Source organism: Labrus bergylta, chromosome 4 (genome assembly GCF_963930695.1).
Source record: "Labrus bergylta chromosome 4, fLabBer1.1, whole genome shotgun sequence".
Classification (NCBI taxonomy): domain Eukaryota; kingdom Metazoa; phylum Chordata; class Actinopteri; order Labriformes; family Labridae; genus Labrus; species Labrus bergylta.
In genome coordinates, this window is record NC_089198.1 from 21,872,965 (window position 1) to 21,888,646 (window position 15,682).

Genomic DNA, 15,682 nt, shown 5'->3' on the forward strand with positions numbered 1-15,682 from the left:
TTTTATCTTATTTCATTTTTTTCTGTCTGACTTGTCTTTCAACAAATAAACTAAAACTAAATTCTGGGTCGGCCGCAGAACAATTTCTGCATCAACCCTTGTCATAAATTACATTTTTTATTCAATCTAATAAGGTGAAAATGTGCAGCCCTCTTCATCGACATATCAAAAGCTTTTGATATAGTTGATCACTCCATTTTATTGAGTAAGTTGTCTTCAGTTGGTCTTGATGAGATGGCTTGTAATTGTTTTCACAACTATTTTGACTTACAGGACTCAGTCAGTCACCCTTTTTGGTGGTCAACACAGGAGTAACCCAGGGATCCATACTGGGGCCACTTTTATTCTCACTGTGTATAAATGAAATTACAGATAAAATAAAAAATTGTAAAATTCATCTGTATCCTGATGATACAGTTTTAAACACTTCTGTTCCTTCATATTGTCATGTGTATAGTCACTTACAGACTCATTCCAACAATCTCTGTTTAGTCTCAAGCTAATGCTGAACCCCACACAAACCAAATACATACATACATTTTCAAGGCAGAACATTGAGCACATTGATGTTACCTTGTCCACTTTGAAGAGTGAAATCACTGAACATGTTCAACATTTTAAGTTTTTGGATATCCTGCTAGTTTTGCTTGACAACAAGAACTACAAAAAGTGGTGCCAGTTTTGGACTATGGAGGCACTCTGTATGCACATGCAACTGCAATTATCTTGGAGCCATTGGACGCTATTTATGTACGGAAGCACAGACCATTCACTTGAGAATATGAAATCTGCTCTGTGATTCTGAACTAATGAGATAATTATCTTGGATAACAATATTAACAATTTTCTATTACTGACATAAATCTGAACATTTAACAGTCACAAAACAGGACTAAAAAACCTTTATGGAAACAAATAGCAAAGAAAGTTGTGTGGACTATTGCAGATTATTTAAATGTAAGAGGCTCTCAGCAGAGGCTTGGAGAACCGCTGAAACACAGAATCTAATTGGCTCTACCAAGGTCTGTGGTAGCCCTGTGGTATACTGGCAACCTGCCCATGATATACCCCATCTCCTGCCCAAAGTGTGCTGGGAAAGGTTCCATAAGCAGATGGATGGATGGATACTGAGATCTTCCTTTTTTACTGTTTTTCCTTTCCACATAATTCTAAACATTTTCATATTCTCCGACACATAACCTGAATCAGACACAGGAAGGGCTGCCTTGCTTCAATTTTTCATCTGCACTTCAGGGAAATGTATCATACAAAAGCCATGTAAACCTGTCAGTTACTTAAAAGCACACTGGTTGTGGAGTAAGATAAAGACACACATTTCTTATCATTTAAAGAACCATTTTTCTCTCTCTTCACCTAGACCAGTTATTAATACATTTATTTGATTTCTGTGAGTGTGTCTAGAAAAGAAAATCTGAGGAGAATTATGATGGAAAACACTACCTACTTTTAATCAACGCTATGTAAACAAACAACATGATAGCTTGATGTCACAAAGCATGAGTAGCTGTATTTCTCGTCTAGTATCAGTATCACTCTTGCAACAAGCTGTCAAAGATTTCTCCCTTCAGCTCAAGCTTATTATCAGGATTCATATTGCTGCAGAGAGAAAGTTAAATAAATATATTGACTGTTAACTGAAAAAGATGTGACATTTTTGGCACACTGATATTGTAGTAAATGTGATTTATGCTGTAATGTTATAGCCTTTCTCCGACAGCTTTGACAAGAATCCATGCAGTGAATACATAAAACATTTGGACTCTCATTGGCATGGAAAATGGACACTGTAAACACATATCTGTCCCGTTTTGCTTTGACAGCTTGTCTATACAGTTCATTACATTTCTCAGATTGCTGTCATAATATGCTAAATTAAGTAAAATTATTTAAAAATCCAATGGGCAGGGATACTTTTCATTTATTTAAATTTGTATAGTGTCCATCTTGGTGCCCCCTGTGCTGTACCTCTTATCTTATTCATCATCTTGTTCTGTACACACATATGATGTTTGTCATCCTGCTGTCTTTAACAGTCTAAGATATCACTAACAGTACAGCTTTGCCACGGAAAATCATAAAAGAAAAGTCTGTTTTGAGGGCTGTTAATCACCACAGCTTTTGTTGGTCAAATTCACAAACAGCTTAAAACTCCCCACAGGAGCTTTAATTACCATCATAAAATAAATCAGTGGATTTCAGAATAAGAATGACTTCTAATAAATTATATTTTAATAAAAAAATGTCTCAAGTCTACTAAAGCTTAGTTATATGTTTTGATCAGTTTGGTTCATTGTAAAATATTAATATTGAAAAACCAAAGGATACTGCAGGTTGAGTAATTTTTTTGAAGATTTATTTTTGGGCTTTTTGGGCCTTTATTGTAGGGATGGGATAGTGGATAGAATCGGAAATAAGGGAAAGAAGTCATTTAAGGATACCTTTCTGATAGAAAAGGACAGCTGTCATTAAAAGTAACACATGAACACCAAGATTCCTGTTTATGTCGCCGTGTCGGTGTGTCTTCTTGTCCCCACCCCCCAACGCTGTAAACCTAGGGGAAACACTGTGCAGGATATTAGAAGACGACAAACCTTTTCTTATTTAATGTTCACCTCACAGACCACTTGCAGCAAAAATCACTAAAGCGCATTTAAGCATCACAGGAGAAAAACAATTGGACAAGCGCATTGTAATGTTCAGGCTAGTTCAGGCTATGTTTTTTATTGTAAGGAACAAATATATTCGTATCAATCTGTACACCACTCCCTGTAGAGTCCATTGCATCTCTTTCCATTAATAAGAGAAAATGCCGACATTTTCAAAATTTGGCAAATTCACAATCTATCCAAGAGGAGAGATGTAACGAGACTCAGCACATGATAGGATATATAACAAGAAACTGGATTCACAATGTGATGTGGAAAAAGACACTAAACTTTCTCAACAATTTATTTGCGTCTCTTAAGCGTTTACCTTTAATTTATGTCTTTGAATAAATGAGTCATTACAATTGTTAATAATCAGCCCAAATCCTTAAAACACCAATGAATAAGCATTCTCTGTGGCTCTTGCTCTCCTCTGGGCAAGGGGTCTAAAATCCATTTCCCAGTGTATGTTATTAAAATGTTTTGGTGTCTAAAGCTTCACAACATAGCACCATTTAACATTCTGCCTCATGATGCCATAAAGACTTGACACAGGCAAGCTGTTTCTCCCTGCTTAAAGTCTTTATGCTATACTAGGCTAACTGCCTCCTGTTTTAATTAGTCAAATGTCAAAAACTGTTCTTTTGAGTGTGGGCATATTAAATAATATCTATTGCATTATATCCAAAAGCATAAGAAAATCTTCAGCAGATAGTTGACTTCAAAAAAATCATTAGTGAATAACAGGATGTCCCCAAACAACCTGCACACTCACCCATCATTTTCTCTCCTCTGCAATGAGTGACTGAGAGGTCTGTATGTCAGCAGGAACTGATATCTCACCACAAAGCCAACTTCAAGCTTCCCCGTCACATTCACTTCACTCCTCGATGTGGCTTCAGGACAAAACATCAGTTCTGGTGTCTCACGGCCCACTACCCCTTTTCCTGGGTTTATATGGGAACTTTAGCCCACTGAATTAATCTCCTCCATTGCTGCAGCAGGCTTGAAAAATTCCATAAGGCATTATCGGAGACAGGCGTCTGATCTAGCAGCAAAGAGTCTGCTTTATGGTGCTGTACAACCAAATGAAATGTTCTGCTATACAAGAGATCACCCTTCAACAAAAGCATTTCACATGGGAGTTTTTCGTTGCAGTCTTCCCTGAGTGAGCAAGTCACTGCAAGAAGGATAATGATGATGAAGCTTAACATGGGGGTACAACAATGTTTTCCCCTATAACAAACTGTAATTTAAAATGAAAAACAAAATAAAAACCGTTCTGATAGCCTTTAATGAGGTGAAATATCCCTGACCATAGCTAGATGGCTTTTGTTCCTTTTTCCTTAGGGAGTTTGTAGCATAAAACAGAGAAGCATGTCCCTTAGATTGTTGTTCCACCACCAGGGTTCTGTACCATCCTGTACAATGCTCTGGGTGTCTCTGAGGAGTTCGGGCGCAGCAGGAAATCCAGGATATTAGAGAACTCTTGGAGTGGATACTAGTGTGAGGTGTTAGAGCAGAGTGGGATTTAACCTTGGCTTTAATAAGGCCTCTTGGGTGTGCCTTTAGAGAAGCCCACTGCCTGGCAGCGCTTTGCTTTTTCCAAACAGAAACTGCAGAGGGGTTGAGTCCGTCCTCAGTGGAACATAACACGGGCACAAAGGGGCATTTTAAATTAGGCGAGGAGAAATGTGACAACATAGAGGTGATATGACAGAGAGGGACAGTGAAGGATCCTTGTTTAATAGACATCAAGAATCAATTTTCATAAACTACCCAGATGTTTTCAATCAATGATTTGCCCAATGTGGAGCAAATCAGGTTGTTATAAGTGGATCTGAGGCTATTTCAGCTCGTACTATTTCTGTATCCGCGCCTTTAAATAAACACTGGCTGAGAAAAAGGACAAATCTGTTTTTCATCTCAGCTGATATGGCATCAAAAACCCATTTGGTTGCAACTAAAGCAATAGTGTATTGACCTGTCTGCTCCTGCTTGTGTCCTACAGCTACACATGTGCTGGTGATGTGGAGTTTTGTTGATGCAGAAGTCCACTCAGACACCCTTTTAAATCCTCCATCTGAGTGCGTGATGGGTGGTCCACGTTGAACTCGCTGCTTTGCATGTGCTCTGGGTCTTATTATTGCATTCACATTAGTGGCTGGCTGTGGAGAGCTGACAGCATGGTCATGTTTTTTGTACAAAGTGGTGAAGAAGAGTCTGCTCCTGGTTGGAATCTTTGATGATGCAACCGCTGAGTGCAAATGAAGGTTAGCCAGATCATGCACAGAATAGAATTACAATATCTCCTGCTTAATGTGCAAAAGTGTCTTAATAGTGTTTGTGACAAACGAGTTGTGACGGTTTGATCATGTTGCTAACACATTTTGCTTCTTGATTTCTCTTCATATCCTCATGAGAGGGAGCTCTCTGTAATGGTCCTTGAGAGATTTATATAAGATGTGATAACTGAACGTTGTGAGAAGTTTCTCAAACTTAACGTTAACTTAAAGATCAAGTGATTGCTCTTTCTTATTCAGCTAACATCCTTGTGTTACTGAAGAATGTGCCATTGAGTGCTGCTCCAATGTTTTTTCTTTGTACACTGAAGAAAAGAGGAAACCATGTCTTGTCTGCTTGTCTCTGCAAACCTGTTAATTTGGTTTCGTCTGGCTCCCTGGATGTGAACGCCTTGGTTTCAGATATCACACCCCTCACCCCCTCCACCTCTTTAGCCCCCTCTCCCTTGTTTCCTATCCTCCACACAAGAGTTGCTCTTTGGATATATTCCCCTATGATTATAAATAGATTCTAATTAGCTCCTTCAGCCATGGGCAATTGAATTGTTCATCAAATAGGGACTGCACTCAGAGTCCTTTATACATTATAGCTTGTGCAAAAGTCAGAAGAATAGCAAATCCCCTCTGCTTCAGTTTAATCTTTAATCTTTTTTTCTGGAAACGGATTAATCTTCCTATATTTTAACAGTTCAAAAATGATTCCGTAGTGCAGTCAATTTCCTTCTTAGGTCAAGCGGACTTTGAAAGGTTAACCCAGCCTCATGACTGAAAGTCACACAGAATCAAAATGGGTTATAAAGTCATGAAATACAATTCTCATAACAATACAAAATGAAGTGAATGGTGTTCTTATTTAATGTTTTTTTAATATACATATCTTAATGGCCATGCAACTTTTATTGGGCCAAAAAAGGTCATTTCATTTTAAGATGTGTGTCTGTTCAGGTTTTCACAGGATTTGCTTGCTGGATTGTTTGGACCTTCAAAGCCTGATTAAGTATCAGGTTGTTGGTTTTTCTAAGAAAGGTCAATGCATAGTGTGTGTACTGTATTTTGAGTCTTTTTAGGCAAAGAATTTGCTGGAGGAACTAAATATCACACAAATAGTTTCAATGTGTTTCCTTAGCAACTTAAGACAAACAAACTTTCTTGACAGAGCGATTTGTTCGGTGGGTTCAAAATTGTCAAAGCTTAAATGAGACAAAGAACGTGTTTCCGTAAATCACTGCGAACTTCTTTTGTTAAAAAGTTAAAGTCCCAAATGGAGAATACAAAGACTGATTTCTACATTACAGTTGTTCTAAGATTTTTAAAAGCACTTTCTAAATTGAAAGGAAAAAGGGGGTTAAGGTATCTAACTTCTTGTATTATTAGGGTTTTTTTTCTATATTTATTTTTTGTATGTTACTAGTTTACAGAAACATGTTTATTCAGTGTTTAATTTCCATCTATTTCATTTACTATGGCTCCTCTGTACAGCGCCTTCAAAAAACAGTGAAGTACATTACTGGATTAGATCATCTTGTGAAAGACGATCTCTCAATACACAGCAAAATCAGAAATAAGTTTCCAATGTGCAGCAATCCAAAGATAATGTTAACAGCAATGATAACCTACGGGGGTTATTTGATAACAATAAAGATCCATAAAGTATGCAGAAAGTTGCAATGAGTCGCAAACAGTAACTGGTTGGTTTTTACTGAAATTGCTGTATTCAGGAGATTTACGACATTCTAATTTAGAAAGAATTAATTAACTTACAATTATCATAGGATTTTGTGGCTGCCTTTTGCCAATGAAAAGAGCGTAATTTTGTCATCAGTCTGCTGGTTGAGACATATTTAGACTTCTTTGATATCTCTTTTAACATCTAAACGTATCTGATAAACTTTCTGATCATACTTACACCTAAAACTTTCAATTCCCACTTCCATCCTCTTAATTCAAAGCTCGTCAAGACCAAAGGCTTGACTACAAGATATGGTTAAAAGAAGAAACAGACTTATTTCATTTTTTCGCCCTCTCATATCTCCTTTTCCATTTTGGCCTGATTAATGTATCCAAACCAAACAAAGTTTTTTTTCTTTCTATTCTTAAATTAGACTGTAATCATTTTTTTAAACTCTATTTAAAGGCAAGTACAATTGTAGCACACTAAGTTTTAACTCCCACTTGTCAGAAGAAATTATGATGCAAATTTTGTCCCTGAAATATTTAAACATTTTATCTCTTTGAACATAAAGATTAAAACAGATTCTCTATCCTTTTGAAGTTGGTATAGTCTCTGGGGTTTTCAGAACTCACACTAAGCCTAATTTCTCACAACATGCTAAAGTATAAATGATGTTCTGCGTGTAACTATGACAAATAATGATCTGGCTGTGCAGTGAATTAATATGAGCTGAATTCAACAATACCTATTCTTCTGCAGACAAAGAACCCATTCAGCATTTGGTTTCATGTTTCTGGTCCTCTCTGTTGTATTTATATGATCCATAAGCTCACCTGGCAGCTGTCTGTCCTGTTTTTCTCCAACTGTCTATGGCAGCTGCCTTGCCGTGCCCTTAGCATCATCAATGCAAAAGGCCTCCCAGAAAAAGAAAACATACAGAGAAACTTTAGAGTGAGATGCTTGTCAACTTCAAACTCTGATGTTATTCACGTTGTCATTTGTGTTCCTGGAGCAAAATAATGATGGTATGTTCATTAAGTCAACTGAATCCTGAATGTTTGGTTTAAACCACCTTTCATCGCTTTAAGATTGCATTGCACCACATAACAATGTCAGAGATTGCCTACAATGAACAGTAATTTGCGTGTATGTCTCGAATACAAAAAAGGATAAGAGGAAAAAAAAACACCTACATAAACAGAATGCAATTATTTTGTAGGAACAACAGAGCAGATCACACATATTTCAAGACTTGGCTCCCATGGCTAGCAAAGTGCAGGTCATTAGCCCTAAAAAAAAAGCTTATTCTTCATCCCAATCACAGTGCCTCTGTATTCTCTTGAAAACGTGTCCTCAATGCTGATAGCTGGAGGGCATCAATTAAGTTCAACAACCAGAAAAGAGCTCCTTGAGCATTTATCCACTCAGCATGTAATTATGTTTTTATTTTGCTGAAATCACTTATTGTCCTAAAACACGCTTCTCTGCTCATAATCACAAAAACCTACACTATAAATGTATCGTAGAGATTTATGTTAGCTTTTAAAAGTGGACATAGCCTCACACAAACACACATTATGTACGTCACGGAAGTGTATGCACGTAGCTTTCCACTAGACGCCTGCATATCAATCAACTAGTTAACCTTTCATAGGGTTCATCATAACTGCAGCATTGGCTACATAACTACATACTAAATTCTTAATAGGACATCTCATCTCATCAGTAATAGTGAAATCTCCAACATTAGAGAATATACTTGTGTATGGGATGATTCTCAAGTGTGAAAATAATACCACGTTCCTGTTTATCATTACAAGTAGAGGGGGGGGGGGGGGGTCAGGAACAAGGGATGTCAGACATGCAGTGAATTAGTCAGACTTAATTTCTCATATTGAATAGTAATGAGGGCAATTTGATATGATATTCAGTTTTGTATAGAGTAGAGGCATACTGCCCTCTGTCTGTAATTTTATAACATGGTTCTTCTTTACCACAAACTAATGCCATTTGTTTAATAAACTGTTTAACCTTCATGTTTATTCTTCTATTTGTGATCATTTAATGACTTAAATCAACAGAGCGGTTTCACATAACGCTGGTGGAAAAGGAATCCCTTAATAGATCGATAATAGTTTTTAGCGTACAACAGTAATACATCAACAACAATACATACACCATTATTGTTGCCAAATGTGACATTTTAAACTGATTGGTTTTTAATTAAAATAGTTGGATGGGTTACATCTGGCACAAGATGTAAAGCACAAGTGTAATTAACTAAAAACTTAATGGACAGTTCAGGGTACTGGTGTTGTACTTGCTTGCCAAGTATTTCACTGAGCCATTATTGAAGCAACTCCACTCAAAAATGTTATTGTTAACTACGTTTATGTGCTCTGTCTTGGGAACACGACTGAACTGTACCATATTGACTTGTATGCATGCAAACTTTGTCACTAGTCGGGTGTTTCCACAGAGCCTATGCACTTTTTACCATCTGAAATCTAGATGAAGGCAAGCTAGAATTTGCAACCTAAAACTTTTGAAGGCACCCAAAACCTCCAGTGCATCCTAGAGTAGAGTTGTAATTAAAGAGAGTGAGTTTACATCTGCACAAAGTCAAAGTTCTTACAGCAAATATGAGGACGTTTCTGGTGTTTCACATCCACTAATGCTGAGTTTGCTTGCAGCAGTAAGAAGCAAACTAGCAAACAAACAAAATGTGAATAAAGATAGGCTTACTGCACTCACCATTCTTATATATATGCAGGTCATCGACTGAAGTATAGAACAGATCCCTCGCTTGTCTCTAGGCCTGACTGAGGCTTTCCATGTTTCCTCTAGCTAGCCATGAGTGCTTGTTGCACTGCTCTTCAGGTAACACAAGCGCACGGGCGGCGGGGGGTGAGGCCAAAGTTTGGTTCAGACTTTCCCAATGCGAAAAATTGTGCTTCCGGCCACTTTTCTGAGCCCTTTAAAACTTTAATTTGCTAAATGTCAGTGTCAGTATTGATCATAGTAGTGTATTTACAAAGTTTAAAATGGCTGTTGACTTTAAAAAATGTTTTTATAACAGCATGTTAAATTGAACTAATACTTAATTGAAGAGGGATGTTCCAGGAATATTCATCCTTCAACTAAAAAATAGGGTATAGAGTCACTGTTGCATATTATTTCAGTCTTAAGACTAGGTCAAAAGGTCGGCATCAGCTTTGCACATGTAGGAATGAGGCCCATAAGAGTAACACAGACATGAGCTTATGTGTTTCAAGGTAAATAGAAGCTTGATTCAAAGGTAATTAGGTCAATGGTTTCAAGGTAATTAGGCCAATGGTGGTTAGTGGTGTAAACATATAGGCCCTACCAGCTCGATGGTCATAATTTAGACTGACACCTGCATAAGTGATGTCTCCTTCTGACCTCAGGCTACAGAGCTGACTCTAATTTATACTTTTGAAACCACCAGACATGCACTAGTCGAATTCATTAGTTTGACAGCATGAATGAATGAGATGCATCTATACATTTACAACAGTAACTGTAAACCTTCTTTCCAAATCATAACGAACAATAATGCTGAGGAAATATATGGTGACTAATAACTGAACCCAATGTGTGCTTTAAGCAATCAACTCGTGGAGACTTTTTGTGATACATCTTATCTATTCTTACTTTTCCCTTTCCTACATTAAAGTGATTTCAGTATGGGTTTAGCCATTGTTTTGTTGTAACTGTGACATTTTAGGTTTGCAGGTTCCATTGTGTCGCTGTCTCATGTGTCGTAACATGTGTAATTCATGCTGTGTGTGGGACACAAAGGTGACAGATGGGTAAAGTAAAGACCAATAGGAAGTGCCTTTGTAAGGTGTTGTCATATATACACCGTCTGTAAAGTTTAAACTATTTCTGATAGATTTCAGACCATTTCATTCCACAAATTGAACTGTCGATTTATAGACCTAAACCCAATTAAACACTGCAGATGAAACCCCACAGCCCATTGGGTAAAGGAAATCTGATGACTGTGAAGGCCAAGCATTACATTCATATCGTTTTAGCAATATAATGAGCTTCTCCGGGTTTCCTTATCTCCAACCAGCTAAATACTACCTTATAATAAACTGTAAACAAACACTTCGTTTGTCTTGTATTGTATTAACCAGCAGAGGGCGCTCGGAGTTTTGGAAAGAGGTGCCAAGGTATACCATTGTAGGAAGAGCTGTTTATTTCCTCTCATTTTTTTTTGGGGGGGGGGGGGGATATATAGTCGATAAAACTCAGAAAAAAATCTGAGCTAAAAAGAGCCCTTAAACGAGAAATGTACGTCAATACGTCCTTAGTTATCATGCGCTCTGTTACATGTTATGTGTAGCTGCTGGAAGCCGACCCCTGTGGGCTTTTCCGAAATTTAACCCTTGCATGTACAGTATGTCTGCCAATGTGCAAGGCTACCTTCTACTAAACAGCCAGAGAAATGCCTCCTTCAAGCTGCGTGGTATGTGTTTACAGCTGAAAAACAGAGCAGTAATGTGGGGAGGTGTCCTGAGGCTGTGGGGATTGCTATAACTCAGAACGAATGCTATTTGGACTAGCGCTGAACCACCACCACCACCACACTCGCGTATTAAACTTAATCCATCTTTGCCCCCCTCCCCTCTCTAGAGATGGCTGATGATGACTTGCTGGTGTCAGTACAGCTGCTGCTGCTGCTGGCGAAGATTTGCATGAACCGAGAGTGTTGACAATCCCACTCCAAACCCGGCCTGGATCCAGACTCCATCTTTTCGGGCCTTCCTTAGCCATTATTTTATTTACTAAATGCCCATATCCCTCCGCCGGGTCAGAGAGTATTTTGAAGAAATTAACAAACCCTAAGCGTGGTATTTTTTTTATTTTTTTTTACAATTTATCCTCAGCGATGTTTTAGGACGTGTTCCCCACTCACAGCACGTCATTTTTTTTTTTTTTTGAAGAGCCTCGTCCATTTGGAAAGCTATGTGTGCCGTAATTGTAGCAGGGGGGGGGGGGGAGATGGGTCTACATCATGAGGAGCCTAGAGGGGCTGTGCTTCGGTGCCACTTATCATTAGATATGGCCACCGTTATAGAGTGCACCGAAGCGACATCTTCCAACTTAATTTAGTGGTATTTCACAGTGTTTTTCCGCAGCTTTGCCACTGTGTTAGACGGGGTTGTTATTTTGACAAGCTTGTGTTTGTTTTTTCATGTCTTTTTTTTTTTTTGGAGGCAGTGGTTACTGCGTGGCAAGGCTGTGCTTGCCGAGAGAGTCTCCTCCACTGGCCGCTTTGGTCCCGCAGCTTGTCGATGCTGAGAAAATAGAGCCAGTTGCCAACCAAAAGCGGGTCGGCGTCCCCAACATTTGATTTGCGCGTTGCCGTTCAGTCGCAGACGGGATTCCACGTTTTAATAAGTTTCATTCACGGAGACTTCACTTGGGGACTTTGGCTTCGTTCATAAACGTTAATGTTAAAACAAAAAAAATTGTGTTTTGGCCGTAGACTTTGGGTGGCTAACACCAAGTAGCTATATAAGCCGAACTCGTGCGACGACAGCTGTCATTGGAGAAAGGAAAGTGATCTCTTTCCCCCGAAAATGCGTGTGCCTGTGAACCGGTTTTTTGTTGGATTTACATCACCTGCGTTTCCATCAAATGGGCCGAGCGTGGAATAACATCGCAACGGAGGAATACAATGATATGCGTGATGCAATTTTGAGAATTGCAGTGTTGCTTCATTGGAGAGAGGCTAGCTAGCTCAAATAGCTCTCGCTAGCTAGCTTGGGGTTTTGATAAAAGTGCGACGTTTCATCCTCCAGTTTTTTGGAACATGAAGAGGATAATTCGCTATTCATAGGGGCTGGAAGGTAAGATGTTGAAGTTGTTGTTTTTTTTTTTGTTTTTTTTTAATGCATGCAGGATTCATTTGTGGCTAACATTATCCACCTCCATTCTGATGTTGGAGAGGGAGAAGGGAGGGTGGGAGGGGGGTTGTCGCCGCCTTGGCTCTCATGACTCAGACTATTCAACGGAGCAGAGCATTCAGCTTCATGGGTGTTTTATAATCACAAATAGAAAAGGCTAGGTTGTGTGTGCAATGTCTACCATCCACACTGCTACACACACTAACATCAGTGTCGAAAAAACAAAACAAAACAAAAAAAGGCAAGCAAACAAAAGTCCAAGCCATTGTATAGCATATCATTTTCACTTTTTTTTTTTTTTCCTGCAGCTATTGTAGTTCTCAAGAACTGTTCCGTTTCAATGAATAGACCGAGCCTTTGTGTTGGTCACAGATGCTCTTCATTGCCTAGTACCCCAAGTTATAAAGCTGGCTAATGGATAGTGTGGTTTTAACATTGCCCTGCAAGTTTCACATTATGCTTTTGAGACTACAAAAGGTTGGAGCATTATGGTGTGGTGTGTTTTTTGTTTTTGTTTTGGCGTAGGCGATAGTTACCATCTAGCACCCTGAGTTGGCCAACTAACTACGACCATAGGTATAACCTGTTTGCTGTGTGACCCTCTCTCAAAGTTGGCTTACTGGTGAATGTCCCCTCACAACCGAGCCTAATCTGCTTTTAAAACCCCCTTTTAAATATGAACTATGTCTATCATGTAATGACTGTGCCAAGGCTACTTTTTGTCTGGGGTCTCCAAGAAAAAAAAGGCGACAGAGTTCAACACAACAGGCTAGCTAAATCGTTAGCTGTATGTGCAGCTTGCTTTGTGCCCAAGCTTGAGTTAACAAAAGCTAACGTTAGCATGTCTTTCAATTGTGAATGTGATGGTCGTGACTGCCTTAGGTAGTAGTCTCCGGATGCTAACCTCAGATGCCCTATGTTTGATGTTGATTTCATGACGTTTTAGTGAAGCTTTACCATGTTGTAAAATGTGGTTATAAGATGCTCATTATGCAACTTATTGTGGTTGCATTACCACTTACTGTACAGTGTTACAGGAGATCTGTGAAGCCCCCTGCTCAAGAATTTAAAGTCAGATTATCATTTTTGATTAATTGTATTGACAACACAAGTAATGGCTAATAATTATTGTGGATTTTGGTGTTGTTGGTCCACCATCTGTCCACAGAGCCTGGAGGCTAGTGGAGGTAGATAGATATAAGAGAAGAAGTGAATTACCACTGTAGTGAATGAAGCTTTCACTTCCACAATACCTTACAACACAAACAGAGACCTCTTGGTTCACCAATACAAAATGGATCTTTTTTTTCTTTTTTTTCTTTTTTAAATCACTCAAAGCCAAACAATGAACAGCACACAAGTAGCAAATTGAAGCAATATTTTAATCAGTTGTTAAGGACAAAAAAGCGATGAGGGCACATTTATGTAACGTGAGAAAAATACATCACCCCACCTTGACAAAGATTTTTAAAAAAGTGCAAGAATATAATGTTATGTGGCACATCAGGCCCACCATGGTACTGTATACTGAAACTGAAAACTACCAATATGAATCTCTAATGAGTCATCCTTAAGATTAGTCATAATGTACTCTGATGTGATTGCATTTTGGTGGCGAAGAACAAGCTAAACTGACAAGTGGCTTGAATGGATTTTGTGCAGATCAGCCATCAGCTGTATTACCTTTTTCTTTTCCAGGTTCGAGGGTCATAGGAGGGTTCTTAGTCAAATTAAAAGAGAAGAGGTGAGGCTGATCTTCTCTAGTAGTTGGATAACCTGCACACGAACATAGGTTTCAAGTGAATTGTATCTTTGTCGCACTCATTTTATTTTCATGGAGCTGTTTGTTTAAGATTTTAATGTAACACAGGGGTGGGCAACTGGCGGCCCGGGGGCCACATGCAGCCCCCATCAACCCTCAATGTGGTCCTCAGTTCAATTTTGACATCAAATAATTGGAATCATGAAGAAAACATGACAAAATCTGCCATGAAATCATGAAAACCAGAAGTATGTCCATAATAATATTTGATCACTGGTATATGTTGAGTTAAATTTGAGACATAATTGATTTCAATCGTTTTTGGAAACTTCAATTTGGCCCCATGGCAGTGAGAGTTAAAGGTCCCATATTATGCTTTTTCTTGTTTTATATGCTCTTTAGTGTGTTTTCCAAGTGTCCTGTGCATGTTTAGGCACATCTATTTGCAAAAATTCAAAGTCCGCGGAAACGCGGCTTCTCCTACGTCCTCCTGTTAGCTGTTGCATTAGCTGCATGTAACGCTCGGTTCTAGCCCCCCTCGATAAAAATTTGTCAGTCCGACGTCATTGTCAGTGTGACATCACTGATCTAAGTCCATTGGCTCGTTGTGGCAAGCCCAGCAGCTCATGTTGCACGCCCGTTAAGTTCTGTAGCACGCCCATGATATGCCGTAGCCTGCGGTAGCACAGTAGTGCTAAGGTGCTAATGTTTATGCTCCCCTCGGACGGAGCCAGTGGCTGCATTCTCAATATGGTAAAAGAGGCGGGACATTTCTGAGAAGCGTGCTGAGCAACTGACCAATAACGACAGAGCGGATCGGCAGACCAATCAGAGCAGACTTGGCCCATGTGGGGTCTAACAGTGGGGGCACAGCAGAGGGTAGCTGACGGACTCAGAGTGGAGAGGGAGCAAGGAGGAGCAGTACATGAAAACAGACACTTTTTTCGGAATTTAGCTATTGTGAACGTACAAAAGTAGGTACATAGATTAAATATACGAACCCCAAAAAGGGCAGAATATGGGCTCTTTAAATGAATGTGGCCCTTGCTGTGACCAAAGTTGCCCATCCCTGATGTAACTCATCACAGCTTCCCCCTACATGGATTTTCAAATATTTTATCACACTGTATCCCTGTCTGTTCACAAAACTCAGCTAACCTTACAAACGTTGGAACAATTAGAAATCATGGAGCATATTTGATCTAATATTTCACTTTTGTAGTAGTTTTGCTGTATATTTTTAATTTCATAGTGTTAATCAGGTCATATATTTGAAAGTCATGGTCAGAATGGTTTGAGACTCCAAAATTAACTCACTTAAACACAACCATGACAAA

General features: G+C 38.9%; 1 protein-coding gene across 3 annotated transcripts in view; it reads left to right on the forward strand.

Moving 5' to 3' along the window:
* Positions 1–11,751: 11,751 nt before the first annotated feature.
* kmt2cb (lysine (K)-specific methyltransferase 2Cb) overlaps positions 11,752–15,682 on the forward strand; it is a 68,918-nt gene continuing 64,987 nt past the window's right edge. For 2 of the 3 annotated variants that reach the window (XM_065954082.1, XM_065954084.1), the window contains exon 1: positions 11,753–12,526. The gene's annotated coding sequence lies outside the window, so the exon portion shown is untranslated. Of the gene's footprint in view, positions 12,527–15,682 lie in introns of all 3 variants that reach the window. The other variant, XM_065954083.1, reaches the window with a different exon arrangement.